This window comes from Nipponia nippon, unplaced genomic scaffold (assembly GCF_047370975.1).
Source record: "Nipponia nippon isolate SJK-2023a ecotype South Korea unplaced genomic scaffold, ASM4737097v1 scaffold_6, whole genome shotgun sequence".
In the NCBI taxonomy this organism is placed as follows: domain Eukaryota; kingdom Metazoa; phylum Chordata; class Aves; order Pelecaniformes; family Threskiornithidae; genus Nipponia; species Nipponia nippon.
The window spans coordinates 11,321,581-11,330,799 of NW_028262380.1; the positions used below are offsets into that span (position 1 = coordinate 11,321,581).

At 41.2% G+C, this 9,219-nt stretch overlaps 1 long non-coding RNA gene across 1 annotated transcript; it reads right to left on the reverse strand.

The window, feature by feature from the left end:
• Positions 1–515: 515 nt before the first annotated feature.
• On the reverse strand, positions 516–8,159 carry LOC148051357 (uncharacterized). Its single transcript, XR_015699840.1, has 2 exons — positions 7,954–8,159; positions 516–884 (listed from the first exon to the last, which is right to left on the reverse strand). It is a non-coding gene; the product is annotated as an uncharacterized LOC148051357 (long non-coding RNA).
• Positions 8,160–9,219: the final 1,060 nt, after the last annotated feature.

Genomic DNA, 9,219 nt, shown 5'->3' on the forward strand with positions numbered 1-9,219 from the left:
ATCTAACATTTTTGGGAAAGAAGAGACAAGGACCATCTTTTGAGGCATTGCTTTAGCATTCAGCCTTATGAAAGCTAGACTACAGTTTATGCGTTTGCTTGTGTATGTGTGCTTGTTTCCTTGACTCTGCAGCAGAGTGGAGGGGATCATGGTCCTGCTGAGTGACACAATCCATTGGTAATGGACTGAAATGCTGCTGCCAAGCAGTGATACTTCCTTTTTCCCTGTCTGCTCCATTTAGGTGAGTTAGGAAGCATGATGCAGCCTTGCTGTTTTCAGTTGATTGTTTACAGACTGATAGAAAGATTGTCCTGTCTGAGCCCCAGTTCTTTCTCTGCCAGTTAACTGAAGCCAAAAGTCTACATCCCTCTTGGTTGTCTATGCTGAGACCATTTTGATCCTCTTCTCAAAGTGGTTTAACCCCAACTAGCAACTAAGCACCACACAGTTGCTCTCTCCCTCCCAGTGGGAGTGGGGAGAGAATCAGAAAAATAAAAGTGAGAAAACTCATGGGCTGAGGTAAAGACAGTTTAATAGGTAAAGAAAAAGCTGTGCACGCAAGCAAAGCAAAACAAGGAATTCATTCACTACTTCCCATCGGCAGGCAGGTGTTCAGCCATCTCCAGGAAAGCAGGGCTCCATCATGCTTAGTGGTTACTTGGGAAGACAAACACCATCACTCTGAACATCCCCCCCTTCCTTCTTCTTCCCCCAGCTTTATATGCTGAGCATGATGTCATATGGTGTGGGATATCCCTTTGGTCAGTTGGGGTCAGCTGTCCCAGCCGTGTCCCCTCCCAGCTTCTTGTGCACCCCCAGCCTCCTCGCTGGTGGGGTGGAGTGAGGAGTAGAAAAGGCCTTGACTCTGTGTAAGCACTGCTCAGCTGTAACGAAACCATCCCTCTATTATCAACACTGTTTCCAGCACAAATCCAAAATATACCCCCATAATAGCCACTATGAAGAAAATTACCACAGCCAAAACCGGCACAACAGAGCACCAAATTCTGCTCCATTGTTTCAAACGCTTCAAGACACCACCAGGATTACATGATTGGAAGCCAGTGTAATATTTAATTAAATGGCTTGGAGAAACTCTCTGGAGCATTGTTGCCTTTTGCTTGTGTTCTGGTTTTGTCATCCTTTGTTCCTGTGAACACATCAGAGTACTGCATTTCTTTCTTTTCATTGCTGCCTGAAACCAATAAAAGAATAACCTTTCCCTCAAGATAATGAAGGACCACTCAGGAGAAAAAGAAAAAAAAAATCAATTTTGTATGTTGCTAGTTCCCAACAGAGTTGCTGATATGCACCATATGAAAGTGTGCTAGGTGGAATCACGCTCTGGTAACTCAGGGACAATAGCACCACAGGCTCAGATGAGGCCAAGACTTCAACTGCCGGTTGCCACAAAGCCAGCATAGCAAACATCATGGTGCTAGTTGTCCCATTTCTAAAATTTGTGGAGTGGTGTCTGGTCTGAGAATATTCTTTTCTTTGAAAGTTCTCTGGACAGTTCATAATAATACCATATATTTGCATAAAACACTATTGGGCCAAGATATCAAAGATTTAACATGCAGAACAGGAAGAGTTCAGTAACTTCTGGGGGACTTCTATCCTCCCCACAGTTGACATGCAGTATTTATCACAGGATCCTGCAGCCTGACTTTCCCACTGCCGGCTCATTTTTGTTTGGGCATCTTCACCGTGTGCAGAGACCTGCAAGCAGGGGTCTCCTCAAGCACCCAACAGCTATGTATTGGGTGATACGCATAGTAGGAGCTAGGACTAGCATATTACTAAGCTGAACATTAAAATGCTCACTCTTGTATGGGCACTCAAGGCGTCTGTGTTGGCCAGGCAGTGGGCAGTGAGATGAGGGGTGTGGAACTCCATTGCCTGCTCAACGTGCTCGTCTGGTGAATACCATTTTCTGAAATGTCAATGTTTTCTCAGGGTTTTATGCCATTTCACGTGATTGTTTCTCACTTGAGTTACTATTATTATCTCAAAAATTTCCTGTCTTTCTCGTTTTGTTTGTTTTCTTTTCTTTTCCTATGTGGCTTAGCTTATGTACTCTCTCACAGCCCAGTGACATTTTTCCAACAGAGCTCAGCAAAGGCCATGCGGTTCTGCTTTGTAGAAATAGGCCTTGGGGCTCAGCTGTATTTGACTTCATCTGGGCTGTGGGTGACAACATGCTTCTGCGGCTTTCAGTGTCACATCTTCTTCTCTCTGAGTGGTAACAGATGCTTATTGAGATATCTGCAACAGCCTGATTGTCCTGGTACATTTTTTACATTAAAAAGTAATATACCAAATTCTTTGTGAAAAATATAGAGTACAGAAGGAATAGTTTGCTTTGACCAGGTTTGCAAATGAAAGATCAGCATTCTTTATAACATGTTGATTTGTTTGAAACAGATACATTTCTGCTAAAATATGTTATATTATACCATGTATTAAAATACTGGGTGAGTTCAGATTTAAGATATGGCTGAAACTATCGATATATATGAGCATTTCTCCTCTAGAAGGAATCCTTAGATAATCTGTAGGCTGAGCTGAGTTATGTTGTTGGGTTGAATGAACTCCTGGACACCCTATGGGAGCTGTGAAAGATATAAAGCAGTACAGCTTGTGGCAAATTGGTCCAGCACACAAATACCCTTACCTGAAACAGAAATAATCTAGAAATCACAATGAAGGACAAACCCCATCTGTGCTGGCTGAGAATTAGAGTAACCTCTGGTTGTCTCAGTTTGAGAGGATTCTGCTTAGGTGAGTTGGAGGTGAATAGCGATGTGACCCGCTCATGATGTTCTTAACCAGCCTGACTCCTGCTCACATCATCTGAAATCCCAGGTTTAGAAACTGGGAATATCTCTCAGTGTATTTTCATTCATGTAAAACCTCTGAAGAAATAAATGAATGTAAACACACATACATATTATATTAACATGCTTTTGTTGCTAAGGTAACAAATTTCAGATCTTCTCTGCTGGAATACTGCTCCACGTGTAACACTTAATTCACAGGTATTAAAGAAACTGTTTTTATGCAGCCATTTAGTGACATGAACAGTACATGGAGTTGAGATGAGTGAGTGGTTTAGCAGGAAATTCATATTTGGCACGAAGACACTGACAGCTCTGTGACAGCTGGAATTTAGAGGGAATCATATTTGTGAGTAGTGCTCTGTGCTAAGGAGGCAAAACGATAGCAGAAAAGACAGCCTCCCTTTATTTGCTCCTCTCTTCTGCCCAGGTTCTCTCACCTTTGACTATATCATTCAACCACTTGTCAGGGCTTTATCAGAAGAATAAAAAAGTGTTTAGCACTGCTGAGTTTTAGCAAACAAACAGTGCACTTCATTAAATGTGATGTCTTGGCCAGGAGAATGGACTTGGGGAAGATGTTTTGGTATTCTCATAGCAATTGTGCAGAGAAAAGTGGCTGGCATTTCAAGGTGTTTTTTTCTTTAAAAGCAGAATTCATATGTCACTCTATGTATTTTTATACTCTAATTGGACAGAAGTTTACAAAGACTAAATTTCACAACATTTGGGGAAAAGGAGGAGAAAGAGAATATAGAGATGGCCTTAATGAGCTAGACCGAAGCAGAAAGTGCACATGTGCCTCTGATCAGAGGATGAATTGGCTGAGGATAGTTAATATGTTTTCTGGAAGCAGACGAATGTAATGAACCTTTGTCAGGCATATTTATCTTTTCTTTTTTTGTAGCTTGGGTGCAGAGATTTAGTGCTTTGTCTCCAGATTCAGGAGAAAACTCTTTGTCAGACTGGTGAGTAAGGGGATGGGGTTGGGGGAGGATACTCCATGATATGTTTGACGATGCCTTGTCAAAACATCAGCTGCTACTTCCTCTGATGTGTATGATAGTTTAAAGTCACCCTTAGGTTACACGTGCGTATTCAGTTCCCCTGGTGATGAAAAGTTCCAGGAGAAGATTACAGCATCACAATGAAATGCTTCTTTTTATTCACAGGTGGAGGACAAAAGATCCTGAAAAGTGGATGGTAACATGTGGGCAAGGTAAGTTTCTTGAACGGTCTCCGTTTTGCTACACCCCAGCTGATGACTGTGGTAGAAATACTGTCTGTTTATTCATTGAACCTTGAACTATGGTGAATATCTGACTCCAGATCAAACTCTTCCCTGAATCATTGCGTTTTACCTGAGCCTTTCCTTCCACAAAATTATCCGGGCGTTATCAAGTAAAGCCATTATTTTCATTATTGCTTTTATAACTGAAAGCTATATGATTTCTATATCTTTTTAAGTTAACAAATGTGACAATTACAAAACTCGACAGGCAGAAAGAGAGATTGTGGAGAACAGCACTTGAGGAGGAGCCCATTTTAATGGTTTGCTTTTTGGCAGACTTGCACTATTGTCTGTTACTACTCAGCAGACATCACTGTTAGATAAATGCTATAATTCAGCCTGACATGATTCTGAAGCTCAGATTCTGTCTGTCTCTATCTATGAATGTTTCTTTCCTGCTGTTCTCCTTAGTGTATTAGTTTTTGCTTCTTAAGTTGCAATAAAACTCTGGAACTAACATTGCACAGAAACTTAGCTTTAGGATACAGGAAAAGCACAGCAGCACAAACTGCTTGCTGCTTGTTAATTTAGTCTTGAAATGAGGGTAGGTAGAGCTTGGCTTAAATGTGGTGCAACTGTGGAGAATAAATGAAGTATTAATAGAGGGTGGGGCATGGTTTTGATCAGATTTGTACTTCTATAAATCCAGAATATTTCCCCTCCTTTGGCTGGCAGAAGACTAAAATCTGCCTGGCACAATGTTCTTTAATCTGGCATACCAACAAGGTAATTGGAAACTTTCTTGACAGAAACAGTGGTCAGACTTCCTATTTGCATGCTGAGATGATTTTTTCAAACACTTTTCTGTACGTAACTATTTATCAAAATGAAGAGTATTGCAAATAAGGCACTAATGAAGATGCGTGTTGGCAAGGCATTTAAAAAGTGTGACATTTTTAGATAGTGTAAGGTGGATTTATGGACAAGAAGTATTTGGAAGAATTGGAAAAATTGTTAGAAGACTACATTTCCTGCTAGTACCAATATCACTGAAGACAGGCAGAAAACTTCTGAAGAAAAAATGGCATTCTGGCTTTTCCTTAAAGGATAACCAGGTTGCCTATGTTAGAAATGTCAGTCTTAAAGAACTGTGAGTTCTCAGAATGTACATTCTTGTAACATGATTTCATTATGCTGTGGTCTACCAAAATCAAGTCCTTTTATATACCAGTATATAAAAGAGATGTTGGTATACATTGTGAGGGGGAAAGTTTTGACGAAAATATATCCAGTTTTTGTTCTTTTACAGATGACTTTTAAAAAACTCATACCATCTCAAATTCCTCTTTACATTTATTAATTACTGTTCATCACACTTAAATAAAGACTTCTAATAGGGTATTCACTGTATGCCAGAACCAAGGGTCCAGGATGATCCACCCTGAGCGATCAGGTGGGAGTAGTAAGGATGTCAGAGGTTATCAAGAGTCGGTCTTTTTGTGGGAAATTTTAAGTCAAATTCTTTACTTCTGTATCTCTGATTATATCACTGGAGTTGTTCAATATGTGTCTGTATACTCTGTTTGGGAAACTACATAGAAATTAGCAGAGATTTCTGTATTACAGGAATAAACCTATCAGGCTTCTTCCTATTAAATACGACTATCATGCTTAATCACTCTCAGGAGGTCAAGGATAAAATGGTTCCTTCGTTTTAAAGGCCTATTTGTTAAGGCTGGTTGGGTAGAGGAGCTCAGTATCATCACTCCAGAAGACAAATATATCAGGCAAAGTTGTCTTGATTGCATCTTCTTGTTCTAAGGCCAAGAGCAATAGCTGGTAAACTGGGGAAGCAATTGATACCTTCAACAGGATACCAAATCTTTCCTGTTACTCCCTCATTGTTGCTGTATCTCTCTCTCCTACTTACGCATCTCTCTTCCACTTTGGCCAGATAAGAGTGTGACACTGGGGAAAAACATTCACCAGGTCTGGATCAGCAGATATGTACCATGCTTTGGACTCACATTGTACTTTCCAATCGTATGAATTAGATTTGGATAGTCTGGGAATCAGAGAGTTTTTAATCTGTTAATAATCTGAGTTCAGCACAGTTCATCAAAGTCTGGGTGTGCTCAGCTCAGCCTGGGCTCACACTCAGCTGCAGTGGTGTTCTCCACTGTGAGGCTCTGGATATCATACCAGGTTCCCAGTCCTTCCACCATGAACCAGTAAGGAGCACTTCTAGGGCACAGAGAGGACATAGCCTTCTGACAGACCTGGCAAGAGCTTCCCTCGCTGAAAACTCAAGGAATGAAGGGAGCAAATCTGACATTATCTTTGTTTGGGGCCTGGAGGATTCAGCAAGTTCATGACTCCCACCTTCCCAATTTTGATTAATACATTGTCATATCAAATTTCTGTAGCAGAATGCCTCCTTTGGTGCTGTAGAGCATGTCAGTCTCTAAAGCCTGGTAGCCACTTAACAGGTTTTTATAAAAAGTAAGGATTGATCTACAGAGAAGATGTTTTGGGGGGTTTGAACACCAGTTTAGCCAGTGGGTTTCTCAGACTCTGAATCCCTTCTGTAACGAGAATGCGAGTTGTATGAGAAATACTCAGCTGGGAAGATTGTGAGGAGCCTGTCAGCTTGTTAGCTAAACAACCCAAGGCAAAATATTCCCTTATACCTGATCTAAATCTTCAGAAACTTATTTTATTTCCCTTTGATTCTATATGACTGTGTCTTTATAATCCTTTTTGTCTTGCATTGTCTTGTTTTGAATTTGGGAAGTTGCTTTTTTCATAACGTACCTTGAGTTAAAGACGATTTAAGGTAACTTGCCTACAAGTTTTACACTCCCTAAAACCTCAAGACTGGGTAATACCAGCAAGGGCTCAGATCCCCAGATCATTGGAAATATCTGAAATATGTGATTCTGTGTAAGTAGCAGGTCTCTGAGAGTCCTCCAGTGGTTGCTACTAGTCAGGGAGCATTTTGATGGACAATAAAGCGGTGGGGCCTGAAACAACTGCTGTTTCTCATGTTCCATTTCAGCAATGGTAGGTCCTATTCACTGTAGTCTTGAGCTGCTGCTATTGGGAACCCTGGGCTGCAACTGGACTTTGCACAGATGATCCTGTCCTTTACAGGTGGCCCCTGCAGGTCCTCCCCACCAACTGTGGGCAAATTGTGTCTGCTGGCCCTGGCAAATCCTTGTATGCAGGGCAGCCATCACCATCACAGACAGACTGCATACATACAAGTTTCAAAAGATGAAACTCCTATGTATTTCTGCTTTTGAGGAGAGGGAGGGATTTCCCAGACAAGGGAGGACTTGAGAAACTATCTCTATAGAATTTATTTCAGTAGTATTATCATATTAATTTCTGCCATTGTTTAACATGAAAAAGGAAATTGAGCCATGAAAGGATGGGGAAGAGGGGATTTAAAAACAGCACCAGGAAGGAAAATGTTTCCCTTCTGTTTGTAGCCTGTCTGTCTAACAAATCTCCTTCCCAAGCAACTCTACATAAAGTGAGTGGCACGTGCTACCAATGGCTCAGCAAGGCGCTTCTGCAGCTGTTGGTATTTAGTATGCAGCTGCTTGATTTTATATTTTCCAGCAGCCTGCTTATTCAGAGAAAGTCTCTTGCTGTAGAAGAGATATGGGAAGCCATTAGCCGGCTTTTATTCTTCAGAGCACAAAACAGAGGACAATGAGTCGGCTGGGATTGTAATGTTAGTGTTTATGTATGTTACAGCCCTAGTGTGAAATCAGTTCTAATGGTTAGATATTACATGCTTAATCTTTGGTTTTAAAAAGATAAAATGCAAAGCAATTTTTCTTTTAGGCTTATATTCTAAAACTACAGTCATACCTGTGACTTTCCAGAGGAGAGGGTCAGTTATCAGCAGCAGGAGTTCTTCAATGTTTGCTGTTCGCTTATGTGTTCATATCCCACATATATATATACTGCAGGCTTTCAAGTGCAGGGGACTGTCTTGCCTTTCTAGTACCTATAGGCATGCTTCTACCTTGTTTCTCATGGATTTCATAGGGGGGTGTCCATCCTAATCAGATTTCCTTCACCTGTAGGAATTAAAATGCATTAAAGTGCAATGGTACTGAAGGATAAGGACGGTGGACAGCATGCCATTCTGCTAAGTCCCCTTTTTTAATTTGAGTACTTGTCTGTGACTGTAACCCTGGGCAATGCTTTCCTTTTACTCAGTCCCAGAGTTATCAAGAGAATGGTTAATTTAGGACTGTTTTACTAGAGGTAGCACGATGCCAACCTGCCTATATGGTACTGGTGTGACTAAACATGCAGATGGCCACCTGGCAGGTACCATAAACCTAGGCAACCCACCCTAAAGCACTCTTCAGTCTGGATGGTGTGTTGCTGGATTTACCTTCATGTAGTCATAGCACACTTTAATGCAAGCAGTCAACCAGACAGTTGCTATATAGATACTGCTGTGCCCTGGGGTGCTTTGGGGTTTGACAGAAACAACTCCATAGAACATATAATCAACTTTGTGATTTCTGAACAAAAGTCTCGGTGTATCTCTGATGTGCAGTGTTTGTGGTGATTTGAGGCACTGGGCTTCAGGAAGTGCATGCAGATCAGATGAAAGTCAGCTATAATCTTAGGAGGGGAAGGAGCAGACGCAAGATTTGGATAAGGACTTGTTGTAACTATCAGTCCCTAACTCATCTTCTGGTCATATGAAATCTGTCCCCTAAAGAGTCACCTGGGAGAGATGAAATAAGCAGAAACTGTGGTAGTTGGCACCTAAGAGAGTGTCAGTAATGTTGACTGCAGAAATGGGTTGAAAAAGAACATATTTTCACATCCAAAATGCAATGCATTAACCCCATCACAACAAGACAGTTAATCATGGAGTGGAGAGGCCAGAACTATTTGAGGTTCTGGAAGAAAGGAGTTAGTGAGTAAAATGGGATCCGAGTAAATCAGAGCTTTGGGAGGAAGATGTGTAACTTCACACATTCAGCTGTCTGCAGCTGCTCGGAAGGGAAATGCATGTGAACTAATGAGTCTTGTATCATGTCCATCCCCGTTGTATTCAGGGTTGCAAGGACCAAGATAATCTGAAATTAGATGCTTTTTGCCTCTTCTTTT